General features: G+C 42.3%; 1 long non-coding RNA gene across 1 annotated transcript in view; it reads right to left on the minus strand.

Annotated features, from left to right (window-relative positions):
• Positions 1-16144: 16144 nt before the first annotated feature.
• The window catches only part of LOC139357147 (uncharacterized), a 59306-nt gene continuing 49395 nt past the window's right edge, over positions 16145-26055 (minus strand). The window contains exons 2-3 of the long non-coding RNA XR_011609866.1: positions 18054-18175; positions 16145-16778 (exon numbers count right to left, since the gene is read on the minus strand). This is a non-coding gene — a long non-coding RNA (uncharacterized lncRNA). The remainder of the gene's footprint in view (positions 16779-18053; positions 18176-26055) is intronic.

Raw genomic sequence — 26055 nt, forward strand, 5'->3', positions numbered from 1 at the left:
CCATCTCTACTAAAAATACAAAAATTAGTCATGGTGGCGGGCACCTGTTATCCCAGCTATTCAGGAGGCTGAGGCAGGAAAATCACTTGAACCCGGGAGGCAGAGGTTGCAGTGAGCCGAGATCGCACCATTGCTCTTCAGCCTGGGCAACAAGAGCAAAACTCCATCTCAAAAAAAATAAAATAATAAATAAAAAATAAAAAGAAGGAAGATGAAATACCCAATGCACGTTATATAAACACTCAACAAGAGCAACTGTATTTTTCTTACAAACATCACAATAGCTATGTAATACTATGTAACAAATCACCCCAGAACTTAGTGGTTTAAAATAAGAACAAGCATTTACTATCTCACAGAGTTCCTGTAGGTCAGGAATTCAGGAGTGGCTTAGCTGGCTGGTTCTGGCTTGGGATTTTAATGAAGTGACTGTCAATCAAGACATTGACTGGAGCCTCATTCATCTGAAGGCTTGACTGGGGCTGGAGAATCTGCTTCTAAAATGGTCCTCTCAGAGGGTGCTGGTGTTTCTGGGAGGCCTCAGCTCCTCACTATGTGGACCTTTCTGTATCTTTAAGGATCCTCATGACATGATGGCTGGATTCCCACAGAAAGAGTGATCAGGAAGATAAGGTAAAAGCCACAATATTTATCATGACCTAGCCCCAGAAGTCACACCCAGCCATTTCCATAAGATCCTAGTGTATAGACAGGTACACACAGGTCAACCTACTTAATGTGGGAGGACTGCACAAGGGTACAAACATCAGGAAGTGAGAATTATTGAGGGCGGGGGCTGTCATCTCACAGGCTTGCAACCACAGGCACCAGTTAAATATCTGGCCTCCCCATTGTAATTTGGTATCTTCTTTTCTAAGCTTTGCTGTTTCTGCGTGTTTCACATTTTCCCAATCTAAAATCTGGACGTGAGCATAGTTCAACTGAGTGTTAGAGCAGGAAGGCTTCTTGAAGACCATTTACAGAAGTTCAGGGTGCTCATTTTGCAGATAAAGAAACCAAAGCCTGTGGGGTTCTGAAGCACCTGCCCCATCACTCAGTCAGCTATGGGCAAAGGCAGAGCTCAAGGCCACCCAGCTCTGGCTCTTCTCTTCTCTGTTCTCATTGAAGCTTATGCTTTGTGAAGTGTTTGATCTCCAGTAAAAATAGTGTTCATGAGGTCTATCAGCTGTAAGTTAATGCTTTTGTTATGGTACAGTTGAATGTTCTTGAGTTTCCATAAACAGTGGAAGAGTCTTCATGAATTAGTAGATGAGTAAATGCTTCTAAAAGCAAGACATTAAGGCAATTACATTTCTTCTTTCCTTCACCAGGCCTGTGTTGGTTTCCTCTGGATTTCATGGTGCTATAGAGAGGTTGCATGCTTTATGGAATAAACATTTCTAACAAAGTTGTCTTTAAAATAAGTTTTAATGTTCAATTCAGTCAAGCAAATATTAGCTGACACCCACTGGGTGTTAGGTATCGGCCCTGCATTCTCTCTAGTTTCCATTGCTAATTCAGAAACAAGCCTCAGAGGTAAAGAGAATTATTTCCCTATCGACCAAATTGGAAACTTGGAAAGAAAGAGATTGAAACATAAAATGGCAAAAGAAAAATCATTTATTTTGTGGGACAGGAGTCATTCGTTCCCCACTCCTTTGCCGTTCTTTGGTTCTTTCTGCATTCCTCTCCATTTTCCACTCCCCCTTCCCCTTTGCACTTCATCCTTGCCTGAGGGACCTGAGGCTCTGAACTTGAAGATCTCGGGACTTAGCCTACTCTATTATTCTTTGTCTTTGTCTAACAATCACTAGCTCCTGCATTTAATATAACACACTCAATGATGATCTTTCCTTAAATTTGAGCCATTATGCAAATCACTTATCTTATTTTATCAAAGGCTCAAAATAAGTTTACCAAAAATAAGAGCTCTATTAATCCAATGCTAGCTGGTTGTTACAAACTGGATGTTTGTCCTCCGGCAAATTCATATGTTAAAACCCTAATCTCCAATGTGACAACATTTGAAGATGGGGCCTGTATTAGTCCATTCTCACACTGCTATAAAGCACTACCTGAGACTGGGTAATTATAAAGCAAAAGAGGTTTAATTGGCTCAGAGTTCTGCAGGCTTAACAGGAAGCATGGCTAAGAGGTCTCAGGAAACTTACAATCATGGCGGAAGGCAATGGGGAAGCAGGCACCTTCTTCACAAAGCAGCAGGAGGGAATATAAGCAAGAACGAGGAAGTGCCACACTTTAAAACCATCAGCTCTCATGAGAACTCACTCACTATCGTGAGAACAGCATGGGAGAACCGTCCCCATGATGCAATCACCTCCCACCCAGTCCCTCCCCTGACATGTAAGGATAACAAATCCAGATGAGATTTGGGTGGGGACACACAGCCAAATCATATCAGGGGCTTTTGGAGTAATTAGCTTATGAGGGTGGAGCCCTCATGATGGAATTAGTACCCCATAAGGAGAGTCATGAGAGATGAGAGAGCTTGGTTCCTCTCCCCTCCCCTCCCCTCCTCTCCCCTCCCCTCCCCTCCTCGCCTCTCCTCTTCTACATGAGGATACAGCAAGAAGATGGCAGCCTGCCGCCCAGAAGAGGGCCCTAACCAGAACCCAACCATGTCTGATCTGACTTCCCAGCCTCCAGAACTGTGAGAAACAAATTTGTTTTAAGACAAGTCACCCAGTCTATGGTAATTTGTTAAAACAGCTCAAACTGACTAAGACATTAGGCAATTTTCAGAAGTCCCATTCTTCTTTACCAATATAGATGAAGTTCCAAGGAAACTCAAAAGGAAATCAACAACATCTGCTTGGTTATGTTGGTTTTTTGAGACAGGGTCTCACTCTGTCACCCAGGCTGAGCGCAGTGGCACAATCAGAATTGACTACAGCCTTGACCTCCCAGATTCAAGCAATCCCCCCTCCTCAGCCTCCTGTGGAGCTGAGACTACAGGTACACACCACTACACCTGGATATTTTATTTTTAATCTTTTGTAGAGATGAGATGTTGCCCAGGCTGGGGTCTCAAACTCCTGGATGCAAGTGATCCTTCCACCTTGGCCTCCCAAAGTGCTGGAATTACAGGCGTGAGCTGCCACGCCCAGCTTCTCCTGCCTGTTTTACTGAAGTTTTTCTATAAGAAAGAGTCTCATTCTATCTAGTTCAAACACAACAGAATTTTCTGTAGCGTAATATAAAACACATCATGGAAGTAATGATTATGATTAGAGTTAACATGTATTGAGTGAGTATTCATTATGTATGTGCCAAGCCTGGTTCTAAACCCTTTCCTTATTTAATCTTCACACCAACCCTATGAGGTAGAGTCTATTATCATCTCCATGTTACAGTTGAGGAAACTGAGACATAGAGAAGTTAGCTATTTGCCCAAGGCAGTCCAAGAAATGGAACTGTAATAGGGGAGAACCCCATAAAGACTGGAGCTGGAGATGGTTCAGAATGTGAGGTGGCTCTAGGGGCAGATCCTTGCGCTTGTGCTCTGCCATTAATGTGACTCCGCTACCCCCACAGAGCTGCTGCTTTCCAGCCACCACCGTCTGATCTTCACTGCTCTCCCTCCTTCAGCTTGCAGCCACAGGCTTCCCATCCTAGCTGCTACTTCCTGAAGTTTTAGCTGCAGCTCCCACCTTTAACCAGTAAAACCTTCAAGCCTTCCATATTTCTTGTCTCAAAGTGCCAAGAGAGTCTATTTGGCTCAGCTCATATTTTTTTAAACAGACTGCAGAGGTTGCGGGTTGCTCAGCAGACCCTATGTTGGGTAGGTGTCCATTCCTGATCTTGTCAGCTGTGGCCCATAAAGAGAAGAGTACGAGAATAGCAAATGATATAAAGCATGGCTATTTAGGCGGCAAGGGCCTGCAGGTGCAATAATTCTCTTAGAACAGAGTAAAGGCATAACCTTTCCAGCACATTGTTATTCTCTAGTGATTAGTCTACACTGTTTGCTACAAGGACATATTTCAACAAATTTGCTGAATTTAATAAGTCTATTTTTATGTGGCACTTATAAGAACTGTACCAGGAAAATTATGCAGATAAAAATCTCTGCTTTTTAAGAAAGATTGGATCGGATAATTTTATATACCAAAGTGTAATCAATTTAAACCAGTATTAAACTGAGTACCTACTATGTGTAAGTTATCATCAAGGACAGACTTTTTCCTTTTTTTTTTTCCACACAGGATCTCACTCTGTCACCCAGGCTGGAGTGCAGTGGCGCCATAATGGCTCACTGCAGCCTCCACCTCCCAGACTCAAGTGATCCTCCCACCTCAGTCTCCCCAGTAGCTAGGACTCTGAGCACTTACCACCAAACCTGGCTAATTTTTGTGTTTTTTGTAGAGATGGGGTTTCACCATTGTCCAGGCTGGTCTTGAACTCCTGGGCTGAAGTAATCCACATGCTTTGGCCTCCCAAAGTGCTGGGATTACAGGCATGAGCCACCGTGCCTGGCCAACAGACTTTTTTTTTTTTTTTTTTTTTTTAATTTGAGATGGAGTTTTGTTCTGTCATCCAGGCTGGAGTGCTGCAGCACAATCTTGACTCACTGCAACCTCCAACTTCTGGGTTTCAGCAATTATCCTGCTTCAGCCTCCTGAGTAGCTGGGATTACAGATGTGTGTTACCATGCCTGGCTAAGACTTTTTAAGAGTAAGAATTAGGCCAAGGACGGTAGCTCATGTCTGTAATCCCAGCACTTTGGCAGGCCAAGGTGGGTGGATTGCTTGAGGCAAGAATTCGAGACCGGCCTGGCCAACATGGCAAAACTACATCTCTACTAAAAATACAAAATTAGCCATGCATGGTGGCACGTGCCTGAAACACCAGCTTCTTGGGAGGCTGACGTATGAGAATTGCTTGAACCCAGGAGGCAGAGATTGCAGTGAGTCAAGGTCACGCCTCTGCACTGCAGCCTGGATAACAAAGCAAGACTCTGTTTCAAAGGAAAAAAAAAAAAAAAGAGAGGGTAAGAAATAGAGTTTGTAGAATTTTAAGGATCACTTGGTTCAGTGTTCTTCAGACGTGTTTTAAAGGTCACACATTCTTTAAGAAATGTTTTAAGTTTTGTGTTCATATTTCCAGAACAATCTAAAAAATTAGTATGAATGTATTCTGGAGCATCCGTGTGGCCACCTCAAAACTATACACTGCCATGCAAGTTAAGTGTTTGAGTCTGGGTTTTTCTTAATGCCAAATAGTACTGATATTAATCTTGGTGGGCTAAAAATACAAGGGGAAATTTTAAATACACATGAAATGCATTTATGCCAAAGTTCACTGCATGTAGTAGTTTGGTTTCCCGGTAATTGGAACAGAGAAAAATGATGACAGAACTGTGTAGGTGAAGGCACTGTATTCATGATGGGAACAACACTTTTGCTCTAAAAATCATCATACTTCATATCCAATTAATGCTATTCAGTTTGATTTTGTTTCTATTCACTTTGTAAATCTGTGAGAGATGTATAGCTGAATGACAACTCTCAGGTAAGGGGTTTCTGCTTTTTGGAGCGGCGGTTTTCTTTTAAGTAACATCACAACCAAAGTCATTGAGTAATACTAGGAGAATCTCATAATTCTTTTCCCTTAAAAGGATGCCATACATTACTCAAGTTTGAGAAATGCTGATTTAGGTCAACCCTACTGATTTTTAGACAGTACCCACAGGGCCTAAAATAAGCTACAATTAAATCATAGTTACAATTATTACTGCTACTGAAAATGGGAGAGAAGAAAAAAACAGGAAAAAGACATCAGAAAGTGACCAGTAAGATGATCAAGATAGGCACGGTAAACAACCCTGTGAACTAATACTTAAGACAGGGCCGGGCCGGGCGCGGTGGCTCAAGCCTGTAATCCCAGCACTTTGGGAGGCCGGGCGGGCGGATCGCGAGGTCAGGAGATCGACACCATCCTGGCTAACACGGTGAAACCCTGTCTCTACTAAAAAATACAAAAAAACTAGCTGGGCGAGGTGGCACATGCTACTTGGGAGGCTGAGGCAGGAGAATGGTGTAAACCCGGGAGGCAGAGCTTGCAGTGAGCTGAGATCTGGCCATTGCACTCCAGCCTGGGCAGCGGAGCGAGACTCTGTCTCAAAAAAAAAAAAAAAAAAAAAAAGACAGGGACTGTAACTAATTCACCCCAAGTGCCCAGAATGTTAGATCCTCTATTAAGTGGTAGTAAACTCAAGTGTCCAAGACCACACAAGAGGGAGACAGAGCCAGGACTGGAGTTTTAGACCTGTATTCTCTCCTCAACTCCACTCCCAGAGCCTTTAAACACCTACCTGCCCGGGTTACCTAACTGTCATCACTTTCTGACATCTTTTTCCTGCCTTTTTTCTTTCCTCAGTTCTCAGTAATAGTAATACATTTAACTATACTTTATAGCTATCTCTGTGCCAAGTGCTTTAAAAACATGATCCTGTGCGATGTTTAATTAGACTCCCCAAATCCTTGATTGTCTTTATCTTTGTTTTATTTGCCATTTTGTTTTTCCCATGTCTTCGTCTTGAAGTTTCTTGAGCTAGGCAGCTTTTCAAGCTGAATGGCTGCCCGTGATCCTGAAGCGTGTGCACTTTCGACCTGAATTAGGCCATTGTGCCTATTATTGGGATCACGAATTAATGATACTTGTCAGTCATTATCTTGAGAGCTTTTTGTTGTCCTTAAAGACAGTTCATTTTGCTTGCTATTGTGACTGTGGCAATTTGGTTCTCAGTAAAAGACAGTTTACATGCGAGTGGAAACCTTTGTGTTTTATAGTGTTCTGCCATGAGTTATGTTTTCCTCAGCCAAGTTCCCTGAAAGAAAACACACTTCCTGTTCTCCCCTCAATCCATTATTTCTACCGTGACAGGTTTCTCAAGCAAACAGGAAAACCATCAAACGTAACAAACCTTTTCTTTACTTAGCGCTTCACAGCCGGGCACAGAGGCTGGCCCCCATAACAGGCAACATTACACCTTAGTTAAACACCGTTCTCTCTGTTCTACAGAGGTGAAAAGATTTCCCTGGTGGTATTAGAAAAATCTAGAGTGCTGTCCAAATTTTAATGCAGAAGAACCAAAGTTTAGTCTTTTATCCAGATCATTGTGGTCCCATTTACATCATCCTTGCAAGACTGATTCCATTTATAGCTACAGAAAGATAACAATGAGCATCCTATTCAACCTGTGGGGCCGTAATCAGACTGTGCTAGGTCCTGCTGCCACAAAAAGATAGCACTTTTTGTGGAAATTAGCATGAACTCCATTAGTTTGTGTTTTATAAAGACAGGAACATTTCTCCTTTTGATTTTATACATATCTTAAAAGAGAATTTCTCAAAAGATAGCTATTTCCCCCAGCCCTGCTATTTCCCCCACTATCACTCTGTTATAGTGGGATGGATATCTCAAGTTTTATTAACAAGTTATTTTATTGAATAAAGCTTAGTTAAAAGATAAACTCGTTCTGAGCTCCCTAAAGTTGATGTCATATCAAGGTTGGAAAGAGTGACTGACTAAACACTGATTCTAGTTTTTTGTTTTGTTTTGTTTTGAGACTGAGTCTCGCTCTGTCACCCAGGCTAGAGTACAGTAATGTGATCTCAGCTCACTGCAGCCTCCACCTTCCTGGTTCAAGCGATTCTCATCTCTCAGCCTTCCGAGTAGCTGGGACTACAGGCGCATGCCACCATGCCTGGCTAATTTTTGTATTTTTAGTAGAATCGGGGTTTTGCCATGTTGGCCAGGCTGGTCTGGAACTCCTGACCTCAAATGATCCGCCCACCTTGGCCTGCCAAAGTGCTGGGATTACAGGTGTGAACCACTGTGCCCAACCTGATTCTAGTTTAAAAACAAATGATTAAGAACAAAAACAACGAAGAAAAGCAATCATGACTGGCACACACTCTCTTCTTAAAATTGCCATTCCTGAGTTTGCTGCAGCATGTGGAAACAAAAACATTACCATTAATAGACAAGGGAAGGAAAATAATCCCAATCCTTTCTGCACTTCCAGAGTTTGACGTTTAACAGAGTCAGAGCTGGGTTGAAGGGAAGGAGAAGCCAACATTAGCTCAGCTGGTTGTCAGACCCACCACTGAAGGTACTGGCTCCTTTACCATAGTGAACAGTTTCTCTGACAAAATGGGGGTCTTTGGCAGGGGCGGGGCATTATTTTGTATTTTTATTGATTTATTTATTTTTGAGACAGGGTTTCACTCTGTCACCCAGGCTGGAGTGTAGTGGTGCCTTCACAGCTCACTGCAGCCTCAACCTCCTGGGCTCAAGCCTCAACCTCCTGGGCTCAAGCAATCCTCTTACCTCAGCCTCCCAAGTAGCTGGGGCTACAGATGGGCACCACTACGCTCAGCTAATTTTTATATTTTTTATAGAGACACGGTTTCACCATGTTGCCCAGGCTTGTCGCAAATTCCTGAACTCAAGCAATTTGGCCGCTTTGGCCTGCCAAAGTGCTGGGATCACAGGCATGAGCCACCATGCCAAGCTTTTTTTTTTTTTTCTTTAAGTTTGTTCTGATGATATTTTATCTTCTTACCTGAGAAAGAAGAATGCTCAGTAATTATTTCACTATGCTTAGTAATTATTTCACTAATAATTCACTTAGTAATTATTTTGGATTTGCTCCAAAATAAAAGTAAGATAAGTATCTTTAAAAGAATAAAGTGTATGTATGTAAAGTGCTCCATTCACCTGGCTCCTGTCATAATAATGTAGCTGTTATTATGGTATTTACTGTTGTTGTTACTAGTATATTATTATATCTTAAAATTAAAAATAAAATGGTCAGGCCTGAGACAGAAATAGTAAGGCTCTAAACCAGCTTTCACTAGAAAATAAGCATTTTTGCTTTATTCTTTTTGTTAATCTTCTTTGTTTAAACCATTCTCCCCAACCCTTTTCTTCGTTTGGTTTTTAAATTGCCTTATGCAGAGGTTGCAGTGAGCCAAGATCATGCCGCTGCACTCCAGCCTGGGCGACAGAGCTGGACTCCGACTCAAAAAGAAAAAAAAATTGCCTTATGGGTAGTAACTGCATTTGTAGTGGATCAATATTAAAATTCCTTAAAATATTATAACCTAGTAAGCTTACTCCCAAAATAAATATACCTATTGTCTTCAGGCTTTGGCTACTGTAAAAGGATTGTATATCAAGGACTTTGTTGTACAAGTTTACATGTTCCTAAACGTTAAACACTATAGTGGCTTGGCAAATTGAATAAAATTCTGTAAATTTTTAATGGATCCCCAAGATTCCAATCTGGTATTATTACATTATTAATTTTTAGTCAAGTTAAAAAAAAAAAAGTGTGTGTGTGTGTGAAAGAGAGAGAAAACAAAAGTCTGGAAGGATACACAATAAAATATTAATTTTGTTTATCTCTGTGTAGTGAGAGAGCAGCTGTGTATTTTTTCTTGTTTTGCCTATTTGTCTAATATGTCAAAAAATGAGCATGAATCGCTTGTCTTTTTTTAGTTAAAAAATGTATTTCTGGCCGGGCGCGGTGGCTCAAGCCTGTAATCCCAGCACTTTGGGAGGCCGAGACGGGCGGATCACGAGGTCAGGAGATCGAGACCATCCTGGCTAATATGGTGAAACCCCGTCTCTACTAAAAATACAAAAAACTAGCCGGGCGAGGTGGTGGGCGCCTGTAGTCCCAGCTACTCGGGAGGCTGAGGCAGGAGAATGGCGTAAACCCGGGAGGCGGAGCTTGCAGTGAGCTGAGATCTGGCCACTGCACTCCAGCCTGGGCGACAAAGCGAGACTCCGTCTCAAAAAAAAAAAAAAAAAAAAAAAAAGTATTTCTGGCTGAATGTTGTGGCTCACACCTGTAATCTCAACACTTTGGGAGGCTGAGACAGGAGGATTGCTTTAGGCCAAGAGTTCCAGACCAGCCTAGGCAACAAAATGAGACTCCATCTCTACAAAAAAAAAAAAAAAAAAAGAAAGAAAAAAAAAAAACTGTATTTCTGTTAATATTATAATCTAATATCTTTAGATAAACCTACGAAAGAGAGCTTTCTACCTCCTTGGCCCAGTGGATTCTTTTGGTATCTCCCTACCCTCTGAAGAAATCACAACAGTTATCCATGAGAGTCTTTGTTGTCAGCACCCCTAATACTAGCCAGGCATTTTCAAGGGGGTATCCAATAAGCCCTAGCACGAATCTGTACCACTGCTAGTAAAAAAAATCTCTGAGTTTTTGTCCTATCAGATGTGAGCTGACAATTTCATCTTTGGGATTAAGGCAACCCTGCATTTTAACACATCACTTAGGAGCTATGTGGAGTAGGACACACTTTCCCAATCTGTGAAATGGGGACAAGGATATTTACTTCACAGGAGAGTTATGAGTGTCAGGGACAATGAGTGTAAAACTCTGAACAAAGTGTCTCACCAGTGTGAGCTTTCAACCCACAGAAGCCACTCTAATAATTCTTCTTTGTGGGTCAAACAACAAGAGATTCTTACCCATTCTCCCACCTGAGAACGTTAAGTGTTAACCTCTCAAAAAAAAGGGCCAGGTATGGTGGCTTATGCCTGTAATCCCAACACTTTGGGAGGTTGAGGTGGGAGGATTGCTTGAGCCCAGGAGTTTGAGACCAGCCTGAGCAACATAGTGAGACCTTGTCCCAATAAAAAAGAAAGAAAGAAAAAAAAACTCAGGGAGGCAGACTTTCCTTTCACACAGCCTTGCCAGAGAAAAGGAACAGCCTGCACTCATTTGCTGTTGAAATGATTAAGATGTCTGTATTGGCCAGGCGTGGTGGCTCACGCCTGTAATCCCAGCACTTCAGGAGACCAAGGCAGTTCAGGAGGCTAAGGCAGGAGAATCGCTTGAACCTGGGAAGCGGAGGTTGCAGTGAGCCAAGATCTCACCATTGCACTCCAGCCTGGGCAACAAGACAAAAATCCATTTCAAAAAAAAAAAAAGATGTGTATATCTCTTAAGACAATACCCTTTCAATTTTAAATAACTAAAACCTGTATTTAGTTCAGCTGCTTTTAGTCATTTAGCAGCTGATTAAACGACTACCAAATCACAAATATTACTGCTAATTCCTGAATAATTTAGCTTTTGTCCTGCTTACACTTCTAATTTATAAACCACCCATATTCTTAAAGATATTTTCCCTTAATTAAGTCAATAAAATACTTCTTGGGCAGTGTTCATTTTGAGACTCTTCAAGACATCTGTCTTTCTTTTTCTTTTTCTTTCTCTCTCTTTTTTTTTTCTAATGATTGTCTTCTAAGTCCATATCTAAAACTCTTTGGGCTAGAGCCCAGGGTCTCTCAAATCAGCCTGATCCAACTCACCACTTTAACCCTACTGAGTTTCAGTTTCCTCAACAGTATAAGATACTAATAGTACCTATCCTATCTCATGAGATACATTTCTTAGACCAGTGAAAGCTCATCATATAGTAAGTAGCTATTATTATTATTATAAAAGTGAAATATACTCCACTTAACATTTTCAACTCCATCAGTCCATCAGAATGGCAAACTGCCTACATGCATGATTCCATTTCATGATACCCATTGTTAGAAAATCACTAAGTATGCATGCCAATGTCATAGGCAAGAGAACAGGCCATACATAGACAATCTCCAAGGTGATTTCTGCATGACGGTCATTACTGGAAGTTGAGTGGCAGAACATTATTCTGTCTCACAGAGAAACTTGGTTTGGGGGTTTCCCATAGAGTAATAACTAGTTGATTGCATGCCCAATCGAGTTTCAGTCCTCTCAGATGTGTTTGAATGTAGAGTCTCTTATTGTTTTTTAATCTTGGGTTTCTTCTTCTTTATTCCAGCCTCCCCCAGTAGATGTCCCCACGTATACGGAAGTACTTGAGGAAGATCAACAGAAGCCAACTCCCCAGGGGACACATCAAAACGATTCCCTGTCCATTAGCTAGAAACTTGCTGAGCTGATTGAACCTGGCAAAGTTCTCAGCTCATTGTTCCTCCCCTTCCTCCTGTGCGCAGTCACTCAAAACAAGGACCTCTGTGTGCACCGGCATTCAGTGACAGTTTCGTTATCAGGTTCAAGCAGCACTGCTGAGGATCAAATCTTTACCTTAATTTAAGCTCATGTTTTCCACAAACCCAACTCCAAAGTATCCTGGTAACATGCTTCAAAGATACTCCTTCGAATTTTTACTTCCACAGCGATATGCCTTATGACCTAATTACCATTATTATTCTGAGCCGAAATAAGACAAATTGCTTTATTTGGTAATAGAGAGGGAAAAAAATCTGAGCTAGAAAGACCTCCTGACATGTCATAGCAATAAATTGAAAGAAAATAGCCATGCTCCCCTGAAGAAGATAGAGATCAGCAGAAATCTTTTGTAATGGGCAACATAGGATGTGGAAAAATTCTCTTTAATTGTTTTTCCATTTTGTTTGTTTGTTTTGGAGACAGTCTCTTGCTCTATTGCCCAGGCTGGAGTGCGGTGGTGCAATATCAGCTCACTGCAACCTCAAACTCCTAGGCTCAAGTGATCCTCTCCACTCAGCATCCCGAGTAGCTAGGACTACAGGCATAGATCACCATGCCCAGCTAAGTTTTAAATTTTTTGTAGAGATGGGGTCTCCTTATGTTGCCCAAGCTGGTCTCAGGCTCCCAGGCTCAAGCAATGCCCCCACCTCAGTCTCCCAAAGTGCTGGGATTACAGGTGTGAGCTCTAATTTTTGATTATAATAAACTTCCAGAGCTCCAGGAATCACACCCTTGCTTGTGACAGGTTGGAGGTTATGTAGGAGGCGTTTTATATGTCTAAAGTTAATAACAGTCTGCAGAGATTATATTTAACCATGTGTAAACATCTTGTGCAGAAAAACAGAATAGGCCTGATGTTAGACCCAGCTGGAAAGGACCAGAATGTTCTAACTGAAAACTGCAGGGACAGCCAAATGTCCATCTGCCTCTTCTTTAGTTTACCGGTGTAGGCAACACCACCCGAATGACTTTCTGGGCTTTTCTGAGTATCCAGGCTCACAGAGAGTTTGATTTGTTTTTCTCAAAACTTCTGTAAAACTCATGGTCCAGCATTTATATCCTAACATTTTATTTTAATACAGAATACGTAATCAAGTGTTAAAATAGTCTGCTTCTGTAGATTGGTCTTTTCTTACTACACAGTAGCTCTCTCCTCAGCAGAGTCACTGATAATATCATTTGAATATCCAATAACTCCACAAAAATCATAGGTACTAACAGACTCAATGTTTGTGGCACCCCCAAAACTCATATGTTGAAATCCTAACCTCCAATGTGATGGTATTAGGAGATGGGGCCTTTGGGAACTAATTAGGTCATGAGGGTGGCTACCTTATGAATGGGATTGGTGCCAGGCCTGTAATCCCAGCACTTAGCACAAGTGGATTGCCTGAGCTCGGGAGTTCGAGACCAGCCTGGGCAACATGGTGAAATCCCGTCTCTACTAAAATATAAAAAATTAGCTGAATATGGTGGTGTGCACCTGCAATCCTAGCTACTCAGGAGGCTGAGGCAGGAGAATTGCTTGAACCCAGGAGGCGGAGGTTGCAGTGAGCCGAGATCACACCACTGCACACTGCACTTCAGCCTGGGCAACAGAACAAGACTCTATCTCAGGAAAAAAAAAAAAAAAGGAACCCCAGAGGGCCCTCTTGCCCTGTTACTTCCATGAGAGGATACAATACTGAAGAGGGTACTACCAGAACCCAACCATGCTGGCACCTAACCTTGGACTTCCAGCCTCCTGGATTCCAAGAAACAAGTTTCTGTTGTTTATAGGCCACTGACTAAGACAGGCACAGAGCCCCTGACACTATCGACATGACTGAAGTGATGATGATTCAGGATAAAACCATGAATGCCACACTCAGTTCAGCCCACTCTTTTCTCACTACCACATATCAAAACGCAAACAAAACATGTGCTTAATCATGTAAAATACATTTAAATATTGTGATACATTGATTGCATTATTCTAGGGTGTTAGAGACATTTCTTAGCCAGGTGACCTGGGTTCCATTCCTAGCTCTGCAAATTATCTATGTGACCTTGGGCAAATAACTTACCCTTTCTGAGTTACGGTTATTAGTCTATTTAGTCATTTAACAAATCTTTCATTATGGTTTCATTTGTACAGAGTGTGGTGCTAGAAATGGATACTGAAGTGATCAAAATTTCCCTACATCTGTCTTCCAACTCTTCCATTGCAGTTTTCATTTCCACAATTCTATTTTTTATTTTGAAAAGCTTTTCTTTTGTTGTTTTCTGAATATCCCTTCTTTAATATTCTTGTTTAATATCATCTTATCTCTCTGAGCATATGGATGCAGTCTTTTTAAAAAAAAAAAATAGAGATGGGGTCTCGCCATGTGGTCCAGGCTGGTCTCGAGCTCCTGGGCTCAAGCAATCCTCCTGCCTCAGTCTCCTAAAGTACTGGAATTACAGGCATAAGCCACCACGCCCAGCTGCAGTCTCTTTTCTTTTTTGAATTTTTTTTTTGAGATGGAGTTTTGCTCTCGTCGCCCTGGCTGGAGTGCAATGGCTCCATCTTAGCTCACTGCAACCTCCACCTCCTCAGTTCAAGCGATTCTCCTGCCTCAGCCTCCTGAGTAGCTGGGATTACAGGTGCCCACCACCACGCCCAGCTAATTTTTGTATTTTTAGTAGAGACTGGGTTTCACCATGTTGGCCAGGCTGGTCTCAAACTCCTGACATCAGGTGATCCACCCCCCTCAGCCTCCCAAAGTCCTGGCATTACAGGTGTGAACCATTGAGCCCTGCCTTTTTTTAATGTTTATTTTTTTCCCTCAGGAGTCTCTGTTTTCTCCAAGTTGCTTTTTCTCCATTTTTTTGTGGGGTTTTTTTTTTCTGTTTCTGTTTTTTATATTCCATGCAATCCTCCAATGTCATCTTTTAGACTGAGGAAGAGAAGCTGATGGAAGCTCTCAACACATGAGTGTGGCTTATCAATTTTTATCTCACCACAGAGCAGTGGCTTTCAAAATGTTTTGATCAAGTCAACAGTAAGAAATTTATTTTACATGATAACCCTGTATATGTGAATGTGTGTGGGTGCATCTTAGAAAAGCTTCACTACACTTTTCACAATAGTTCACCAATACTTCCCTTTATTATTGTGATACAATCTGATACATTTTTTTTCTATTGTATGGACACAATATACTACATTTATTTCATGACCCAGTAGTGTGTGGTCACCTCTAGAGAGAGGGCCTATTTTCCTGAGGAATCCCGGATCAGATCTCTTTCTTGGAATTATCAGAGAAGTACCCAAAAGATACTTTTCCTTTTTTCCTGCCCGAAAAATACTTGTCTGGTGGCTAGAAGTCTGGAAGCCAAACTGGGTAGAAGCTGGAGCTTTGATATTTGAAAAGTGAACTGTCATTAATCACCTCTTTTCAAGTGTGGAGTGCCTTACTTCAGAGACCCTTTATCTTATCTTGTAAAGATGACAGACCTCTAGTCTTGTGAATGAGGGGCAGCCAATCAGCAGCAGCAGAGTAGGAGGGACTTGGGGCTCCATTTTCTCCTTAAAAGTAATTCCAGGGCCAGGCGCGGTGGCTCACGCCTGTAATCCCAGCACTTTAGGAGAGGGAGGCGGGCGGATCACGAGGTCAGGAGATCGAGACCATCCTGGCTAACATGGTGAAACCCCGTCTCTACTGAAAATACAAAAAATTAGCCAGGTTTGGTGGCGGGCGCCTGTAGTCCCAGCTGGGAGGCTGAGGCAGGAGAATGGTGTGAACTCGGGAGACAGAGCTTGCAGTGAGCCAAGATCATGCCACTGCACTCTGGCCTGGGTGACAGAGTGAGACTCCATCTCAGAAAAAAAGAAAAAACTAATTTCAGGCCAAACATGGTGGTTCACACCTGTAATCCTAGCACATTAGAAGGCCAAGGCAGGTAGATCACTTGAGTGCAGTAGTTCAAGACAAGTTTTACAGTTTTACCAATGCACCACAACGTAGTAGTCTCTTGTTGTGAGGTATCACTCAGAATTTTTTCTCTCATGACCAAGAAATTTAAGAAGCGTGGTCACAAAGGATGAGGTTGGAGTGAACGTTTAATAAGCGAAAAAAGAAAGCTCTCTGCCATGGAGAGGGGGTGCATAAGAGGGTAGCCATTTTAACAGTTGAATGCAAAGGCTTTTATAAGAAACTGATGAGGGCTTGCCATCTCATTGGCATAAGGCACAAACTTCTGCTAGCTCCACCCTGTCCTCCTAGTGTGCATGTAGGTCCTTAGCTTGAGTCACTCCATATTGCTTTGTTCCCCTCACTGCGCATGTGTCAGGGGACAGAATTTTCCATATCAGGCATGTCCGGGCAAGTCACCTGTGTAGGCTTTCTTATCTGTATGACTGTGGGCATATCTTAGGCAAACCCTCCTATGCAAGTTCCCTTATCTGTGCTTGCAGGCTGTTCTATTGTTTGAAATAATTCAACTGAGGACCCCCATCTAACTGCCTGCCTAATTGTTTTCTTTCTTTCTACTCTTTCATTTCCCCCTCAGGAGTGGAGACCCTAAGTGCTGTTAGGGAGATGGGGCGACAATCCTTCTGGCTACTTCCTGCTGCAGAGCAATTTTGTGTGGGGAACAGCAGCTACGATTCCTCCTAGGGCTGGTCTGAGAGTCCTTGGAAGAAAGGCGTGTCCATATGTGATTTCATTTGCATTACCATTTGGAGCTTGATAGCCTTTAGGTAAGAAGAAACAATTTGGGTTATTAGAGGACATGTATTAAAATGAAACAAGGTGTGGGCGAGGTAAGAACAGCTTAAAAATCCCAAAGCTGCCAACACGCCCAAATAAGTAGTGGCTATAGTTATGCTTGCTAAGATTTAGGTGCATGGGGTTTGGCTTTGGTTAACTTCGTTAGTTTTATTTTCCCAAACAAAGAAACCTCTGAGTAAGGGACACCCTATTTACTCCCATCACCTTGCAGGATTTGCAGGATAATTACCCAGAACTAAAATATTGATCCAGATTTTTTTTTTTTTTTTTGAGATGGAGTCTCGCTCTGTTGCCCAGGCTGGAGTGCAGTGGCACGCTCTCAGCTCATTGCAAGCTCTGCCTCCTGGGTTCATGCCATTCTCCTGCCTCAGCCGCCCGAATAGCTGGGACTACAGGCGCCCGCCACCACAGCTGGCTAATTTTTTGTATTTTTAGTAGAGACAGGGTTTCACCCTGTTAGCCAGGATGGCCTCAATCTCCTGACCTCGTGATCTGCCCGCCTTGGCCTCCCAAAGTGCTGGGATTACAGACATGAGCCACTGCGCCTGGCCCATATTGATCCAGATTTTTACATTAACCATCCCTTTTTGTTTCTTCTGAGATGCTGGTTGGTTTACATGAATAAGCAAGTTAGTCTAAAATGTAGGCAAGAACGTTAAACCAACTAATGAAATTAGAATTTAATGACAAACTTATAAGAAGTTTTGAAACATAATTTTTCTCTTTCCAGTCCTAATTTTTGTTAAAAACAAATCATGATAGAAACTTTAGTTTTATACTTGGTCTGATTATTTACATAAAGTGCAATAAGAATAATTATTTTTACACAGGTTTTTTAAATTGGCTTTGATGGGACTTGTGGAATTTCAGATAGGAGTTTTTAACACCAAGCCCAGCCATGGGTTTGTGCCCTCAAATACCTGAGTTGGGTGAATTCTTCCCTTCTTAAGGTCCCAAAAATATGGGGTTCCTGGGCCTGTTAGAAAGTGACACTCTTTACTCACCACAGGTTAGGAACCCTGTACAGAGGCTGTATAGACAAGGTATGAGGCCAGTTTCCCCAAGGGGCTTTTATTGGCTCTGTAAGTCAAGCTTCATTCCTTAAAGGGAAGCATAGCCTTCCAGTCAAAGCCTTGGTAAAACAACTAGTTTCTGCAATTGTGTCCTGTTGTAAAAGAAAAGGGATTCTTATTGCACTGATGCAAACCACTTTATTGCCGTAAGTTAAGAATACTCACAGTTTCCAAATTCTGGAGAAGTCAGGCAGAAAGAAGCAAGCATGCTCCAAATTTTGTTTACAGGAGTATGCTTTATGTAATTATGAAACACTGTAAATAGCTTAAGATAAGTTTCCTTGACTCTGAAAAACAAAACAAGGATCAGCAACATTTTGAGCAAAAACTTTAAAAAGCCCTTTTTTAACTATTGTTTTGCTTGATGTTCATGAACATTTCAGCTCTTCATGAGTCCTGAGCACTTTTCCTTTATTCCAGTGTCATAATCTACAAACTGATTAGAAACTTGCATTTGAGAACACCTGTCAAAGTCCTATAGCTGATTATGAACCAATCTTTGAAAAGGATTAAAACAAGATAACAATTATCTATGAATGATGAAATGTCCAGGGTAGTTACAGTCAAGAACACAATTGACAAAGAAATTTGGTTATTTCTATGGTTTACAATAACTTAACATAAAAACTTAACATAAAAACCTTAATTATGATTGATGGTATACACTCAGACATTATAATTTTTGAAATCCTTTACAATTTTTGAATGTATATTAATATTCACTAAAATATAACCTGAAGAAGATTAAACATCATTTTGGCAACCCCACATACCTAAACATGTTAGATAACCCTGTTTACCTCTCTTCTGGATGCTTCAGGGGGCCTCTGTAGCATCTAAAAGCTAGGGGTCAGGAAAGACAATTTTGAAACTGAAATTCAAAATTGACAAAATTCCCAAAACTGATTTTGAGAAGCCTCTTAAATAGGTTAGAGATTTAAAACACTTGATGTTATGAAATAGAATTCCAGATTACTATAAGTTATTTATTTGCCAAAATAATGGCTCAAAAATTTTAAAAGGCAAAAACCTTTCATAAGCCTTTGCTAATTACATGAAAATCGTGTTCAAACCCTAATTTCACCCTTGCTTACAGGAGTATGCCTTATGTAATTATCAAAAACTGTAAATAGCTTAAGATAAGTTTCCCTCACTCTGAAAAACAAAACAAGGATCAGCAACATTTTGAGCAAAAACTTTGAAAAGCCCTTTTTTAACTATTGTTTTGCTTGATATTCATAAATATTTCAGCTCTTCATGAGTCCTGAGCATTTTTCCTTTATTCCAATGTCAAAATCTACAAACTGATTAGAAACTTGCATTTGAGAGCACATTTATTGTTAACCCATTTTGTAAGTGAAAACTTACAATTTCATCTAATCTTAATCAGTTTAACCATGAGGTGAGACTCTTATAAACTTTTTAATTACCCTTTACAAACTTTGCTAAAAAGGAGATTGGTTTCTTTTTTTTTTTTTTTTTTTTTTTTGAGACGGAGTCTCGCTCTGTCACCCAGGCTGGAGTGCAGCGGTGAGATCTCGGCTCACTGCAAGCTCCGCCTCCTGGGTTTACCCATTTTCCTGCCTCAGCCTGCCGAGTAGCTGGGACTACAGGTGCATGCCACCACGCCCAGCTAATTTTTTGTATTTTTAGTAGACACAGGGTTTCACCATGTTAGCCAGGATGGTCTCAATCTCCTGACCTGGTGATCCACCTGCCTCGGCCTCCCAAAATGCTGGGATTACAGGCATGAGCCACCGCACCCAGCCCAGAGCAGATTAGCTTCTTAAGAAAACTTTGGCTTGGCATGGTGGCTCACGCCTGTAATCCCAGCACTTTAGGAGGCTGAGGCATGTGGATCATGAGGTCAAGAGACTGAGACCATCCTGGCCAACATGCTGAAACCCCGTCTCTACTAAAAATACAAAAAAATAACTGAACCTGGTGGTGGGCACCTGTAGTCCTAGCTGCTCAGGAGGCTGAGGCAAGAGAATCGCTTGAACCTGGGAGGCAGAGGTTCCAGTGAGCCGAGATTGTGCCACTGCACTCCAGCCTGGGCAACAGAGCAAGACTCTGTCTCAAAAAAAAAAAAAAAAGAAAGAAAGAAAACCTTGTTGGGCTTTTATTTCAATGCTTAATTTACAGAAAAATTTAATAATACCTTTTTAACTTTAGCCAATGTCCACACAGAATTTCTACTGTATCCCCACAACCTGTTTAAACCTTCAGCTTTATCTTATCTGATTCAAAACAATCCCTTAACCCTAGGCAAAAATATATTTCCATGACTTCTTATAATCTTTTACTAAAAACACATTTTACTATTTTTACACACCTTGCATGTAAATCTATTTTCAGCAGTCTCAATTACATATTATAATAGTAACTCTTAGCAATTTTAAATTTTAATGTGAAACCTGGTAAATTATTTTAATGATGTACTAGGCACAGATAAAATCTGAACCTAATATCTGACCTGCATGACTTAGACCATCTATTTACATTTTGAACACATTTGTATTTTACCAATAATCCTTAAGACTGTTTTTATTTCTCAAAGATTAAAGTTACGTGAATGAAGAAGCATTATAGCTTTCACTTTTTCTTTGAAAAAAAATTTGATCTAAGCACTTATTTTTCTTTAAGCCAATTAATTATGGCTATTTTTGTAGACATCACATGCAACACATATATAACTACACCAAGAAACAGAAGCAGATCTAGCAGTTATAAGATATTCCTTCACAAATTTTTAAATTGGATTATTAGCCTCCAGGTGGGCCCCTGTAAGAGCAGGGCTAGGAAACTTGCAGTTTTTAGGGCCTAATAAACAGGCATAGCTGGAGGACAGAAACAGATTTTGAGAGGGATTATTTGCCTCTAATTCCTGGGGCTCCAGGAGGAAAACAGAGGTTTCTCCCAAAATGGAATCTATGGGACCTTTTCTATTTTTCTGTTTTTCCCGTGGAGTCCCAGGACACCAGAAGTTATCTTGGGGCCTCTCGTGTGTGCATTAAGAGTGGCAAGAAGCTGGTTGCAGTGGCTCATGCCTGTAATAGCAGCACCTTGGGAGGCCAAGGTGGGCAGATCACCTGAGGTCAGGAGTTCAAGACCAGCCTGGCCAACATGATAAAACCTCATCTCTACTAAAACTACAAAAATTGGCTGGGTGTGGTGGTGAGTGCCTGTAATCCCAGCTACTCGGGAGGCTGAGGCAGGAGAATTGCTTGAACCAAAGAAGTGGAGGTTGCAGTGAGCTGAGATCATGCTTCTGCACTGCAGCCTAGGTGACAGAGTGAGACTTTATCTCAAAAAAAAAAAAAAAAAAAAAAAAGGATGGCAGACAAAATGGAGAAAAAGAATTCAGGTGACTGAAAAAAACTCTTTTTCAGAAAAACAAGATCCAAGAAGAGAAAAACAAAGGCCTTTTAAATATACCTGTAACTTAGATATCCACTTTTAATTCAGCTGAGTGCTCTTTAAGAAAATCCTGTTAAATCCCTTGTTACCCAACTTTAGCCACACCAAGTGGTTAATATTTCTGCCTTTTGAGTTTTACCAAAAGTAACCTCACAGGTGAAAACAACAAGCCTCAATTAAGATTATGATTTAACCACAAGTGTATGCGGTATTTTCAAAGTGGGATAAGCAGTTCTTACAAAATATAGAACCTTTAAAGGTAACTGAGGGAAAGGAAGATTTAAGGAAAAAGGTACATGTTGTTCATAGAGGAGAAGAGAATCAGGAAATGGCGAAAGTCACACAGATATTAACCCAAAAGTACTCATTCCTCAAGCCAGGATTGAACTCAGGCCACCATTGTAAAATGGCAGAGACTAAAACAAAGTACTGCCACGTGGTTACAGGTCACAGTCCGAAGGACGTAAAACGAGATGGAGTCCTGCAGCGAAATTTGTTACTGACCAGCTTACCAGGCTGGCTGGAACAACAGACTTATGGAGTCCCAGGCCTGCATTCCATTCCAAGGTATCCCTCTCTCTGCCTTTTTCTTGTGTTTCCTCTCCTTTTCCTGGGCCTCCTCCTGGTCCCTATTATAAAAGACCAAGGCAGGTACCCTTGGGAGGTTTTCTGTGGTGCCATGTGATCCAATAGCCTGTTTCTGCAATTTCCTTCTGATATCTGGGGCTGCCTGAGTAAATCTGTCTTTCAAGATTTGCTGTCCCTCAATTGAATTAGGAGATAGGTGTGTTTTACCAAGGCTTCTCTCAGCCTTTCTAAAAAGGCTGAAGGATTTTCATCTAGTTTTTGATTTATCATGGATAGCTTAGAGTAGTTAAAAGGTTTGGCTCTGGTCCTCTGTAAGCCCTCTAATATACACATCTGAAAGTATTTTCTTTTCCACTCATCTATGGGATCACTAGTGTTCCAATTAGAGGTTTCGAGGGGCACTGCCTCTCTTCCTACTGAGAATGGGGATTTTGTCTCTTTCTCACTCTCTTTCCCCTTTTGACTGGCTTTCTTTTTTGAATGACTAGAGGAAATATGCTATTCATCTCCAAATTTCTCTGCTACCTGTAGGGCTGCCTGTTTCTCAGAAGCAGTGTAGGGTTTAAGAGTAACATAACATCCTTCCAGGAGAGTTTAAATAGTTGGGTTAAATAGTTGGAAGATCTCTATATATGTGTGAAGTTGGGGCTTGCCCAAAGCAAACTTCAGGATCTGAGGTTACACCGGCTTACATCCAGGCTACGCTCAAGGCGAGTGCAGGCTTGAAGATGGGTTGTTGCCCATCTAGAAAAGAGGGGAGAGACCTCTCCAAGAAAACACCAAATGGCAGATGATGCCGGCGCAAGAGGGGTGAAGGCTGGAGGCCCCAGGGGCCCTGGGATGGGGAATCATGGTGGCTTCCGCAGAGGTTTTGGCAGTGGCATCCGGGGCCAGGGTTGTGGCCATGGACAGGGCCAGGCCCAACACCATGGAGGTTGCGGAGGCAAGGCAGAGTATAAGGAGTGGATGACCGTCACCAAGCTGGGCCACCTAGTCAAAGACATGAAGATCAAGTCCCTGGAGGAGATCTATCTCTTCTCCCTGCCCATCAAGGAATCTGAGATCATTGACTTTTTCCTGGGGGCCACTCTCAAGGACAAGGTTTTGAAAATTAGGCTGGTGCAGAAGAAGACCCATGCCAACCAGCACACCAGGTTCACGGCATTTGTTGCCACTGGGGACTACAATGGCCATGTCAGTCTCAGTGTTAAGTGCTCCAAGGAGGTGGCCACTGCCATCCATGGGGCTATCATCCTGACCAAGCTCTCCATTGTCCCTGCATGCAGAGGCTACTGGGGGAACAAGATCAGCAAACCCCACACCCTCCCTTGCAAGGTGACAGGCTGCTGTGGCTCTGTGCTGGTGTTCCTCATCCCTGTGCCCAGGGGCACTGGCATTGTCTTGGCCCCTAGAAGCTACTCATGATGACTGGTATCGATGACTGCTACATCTCAGCCAGGGGCTGCACTGCCACCCTGGGCAATTTTGCCAAGGCCACCTTTGATGCCATCTCTAAGACCTACAGCTACCTGACCCCCGACCCCTGGAAGGAGACTGTATTCACCAAGTCTCCCTATCAGGAATACACTGACCACTTCGTCAAGACCCACACCAGAGTCTCTGTGCAGAGGACCCAGGCTCCAGCTGTGGCTACAACATAGGGTTTCTATACAAGAAAAATAAAGTGAATTGAGCCTGAAAGAAAAAAAAAAGAAAAGAGGAGAGGAGGAGTCCTTTAGTCTTACTCCTCCTTTCAGAGTGACCCATAGTTGAGACAAAGATAGAAAGGATCCCCCCCACTTCTCTTTCATCCCATCTCCTCAGGGTACCGGCAACCATGTAGATACCACCCATGGATGCAAGCATGACCTTCACCCATGGATCTAGAGGAGCTAGTCGGCAAGAGTAGTCACGTTTACCTGTATGAAGCCCTAGCTCTCCACCCTGTTGGTTTCCCAGACCCACATGGCCCATAAGGCTCCCAGGGTACCCCAGGGGCCCAGGAGAGATTGCACAGTAGATGAATTTGGGCGAGATCCTTTAATGGAGGGAGTGTCTTAACTGTATCCATACATCCTCTTACTACTGCCCAGGCAAAGTTATGAATTCCTAGAGAATGGGACCAATTGACTTCTAAACATAAGATCCATTTCTCACTTAGATGCCAATGTAGCTGGATGCAGAAAAGATGTCTCAAAAGAATGTAAGAATCGAATGGCTGTCCTCCCTCTGATAGGGATAGCACTGAGGCTAAAATCTATCTTGCCAAGATGGCTTCCTCCCAGCTGCTGAAAGGGGAGATTTTCTGCTTACAAATAGGGCATGGGGTCTGATCACTGAGAGAGGGATGTAAGAGGGAAAGGAATCAGGGAACTAGAGGTTCTGGGCAAAGGGCTGACAAGGCTCCCCATGGAGAAGAATCCCACCCCAGTAGGTGGCACTGGAGTGCTTAAAATGTCAGAAAAAAACTGACTCCAAATTCTTTCCAAGCAGATGTTAGAAAGAAAAGTTTGGGGCTTAACAGGATGTCCCCAGAACATGCCTACTAGCAGGAAAAAATTAACTTGTCCTATAGAGGAGCTGCTTAAATTCACTGGGGAGTGCTGAGCTCTTACATGGGGAAAAAAAATGGAACAGAGGGTATTCACTTGGGGTGAAATAACCTCACATACAGTGCCAGGAATGCCTATCACTGGGGGACAAAAAGGCCCTTACTAGGTGAAAGTTTAGACTGAAATCTTGAAATCCCCCCATCTCAAGGAAATCACAGAAGCAGCAATTTTTTAAAATTTACACTCTTGGTTACTAAGGCACTTGCTAACTTTACCCAACAAGATTATCTCCCCAGGCTGTAAAAATTCCCTCAACGTAGCATATAAAGAAGGAATAGGAGATATGATAGCTGTGAAAAGAAAATAAAGAAATTCAATAGAGAATTTCTTTATATAGAATTTCTCAATAGAGAAGTCTGGAAGTACTGGTGCTGACACCCTGATGGGCTGTCGGGGGCCAGAGGTTGTCCAGGGGCCTATAGCCTTGGCTAGATGCCTTCAGTTGCCCCATGACCTCCTTCCAAAGGAAACTGGATTGGAACAGAGCCAACAGTCCCACCATGTGAGGGCAATAGGGGACTGAGAAAGTCCTCTCCAGCAAGCCTGTCCCCTGAGTCTTGTAAGGATGGCAGCCACTCTAAAAGCTTTTAACTGGCTGACGGGCCCAGTGTTTTGTTTAGTTAAAAAAACTGAGGGCAAGAAGTCCCCAAACAAAAGTAAAGATTTGGAGGTCCATTCTACTCACCCTTTCAATGTTTCCTTTCCCTGCCAATGCACTCAAATGTTACAGTTTTGCCAGTGCACCACAATGTTACTGTTTTGCCAATGCACCTCAATGTAGCAGTTTCTCATTGCCAGGTATCACCTGCATTTCTTTGTTTCACAACTAAGAAAAGTAAGGAGCCTGGACTCAAAGGGTGAAGTTGGAGCGAAAGTTTAATAAGTGAAAGAAGAAAGCTCTCTGCTGTGGAGAGGGAGCCTGGAAGAGGGTTGCTGTTTTTACAGTTAAATGCAAAGGCTTTTATAAGAAACTGAAGAGGACTAGATGTCTCACTTGCATAAGATGCAAATTTCTGCTAGCTCCACCCCATCCTCCTAGTGTGCATGTGGGCTCTTAGCTTGAGCTATTCCATATTGCTTTGTTCCCCTTACTGTGCATGTGTCAGGGGATGGAATTTTCCATTGCAGGCATGACTGGGAAAGTCACCTGTGTAGCCTTTCTTATCTGTTCAGCTGTGGGCATGTCTTAGGCAAGCCCCTCTTTGCAAGTTCCCTTATCTGTACCTGCAGGCTGTTCTTTTGTTTAAAGAATTCAACCGAGGACCCACCCTAACTGCCTGACCAGTTTCTTCCTTTCTACTCTCTCACTAGTCTGAACAATGTGGTGAAATTCCCTCTCTATAAAATATACAATAAATGGGCCAGGCATGGTGGCACGCATCTCAGGAGGCTGAGATGGGAGGATTGCTTGAGCCCAGGAGGCAAGAGGCTGCAGTGAGCCAAGATTGCACCACTGCACTCCAGCCTGGGCGACAGAGCAAGGCCCTGTCTCAAAAAAAAAAAAACCTAATTTCAATCATTCCCTCTGTTTGTAACTCACCTATGCC

Source organism: Macaca nemestrina, chromosome 11 (assembly GCF_043159975.1).
Source record: "Macaca nemestrina isolate mMacNem1 chromosome 11, mMacNem.hap1, whole genome shotgun sequence".
Taxonomy (NCBI): domain Eukaryota; kingdom Metazoa; phylum Chordata; class Mammalia; order Primates; family Cercopithecidae; genus Macaca; species Macaca nemestrina.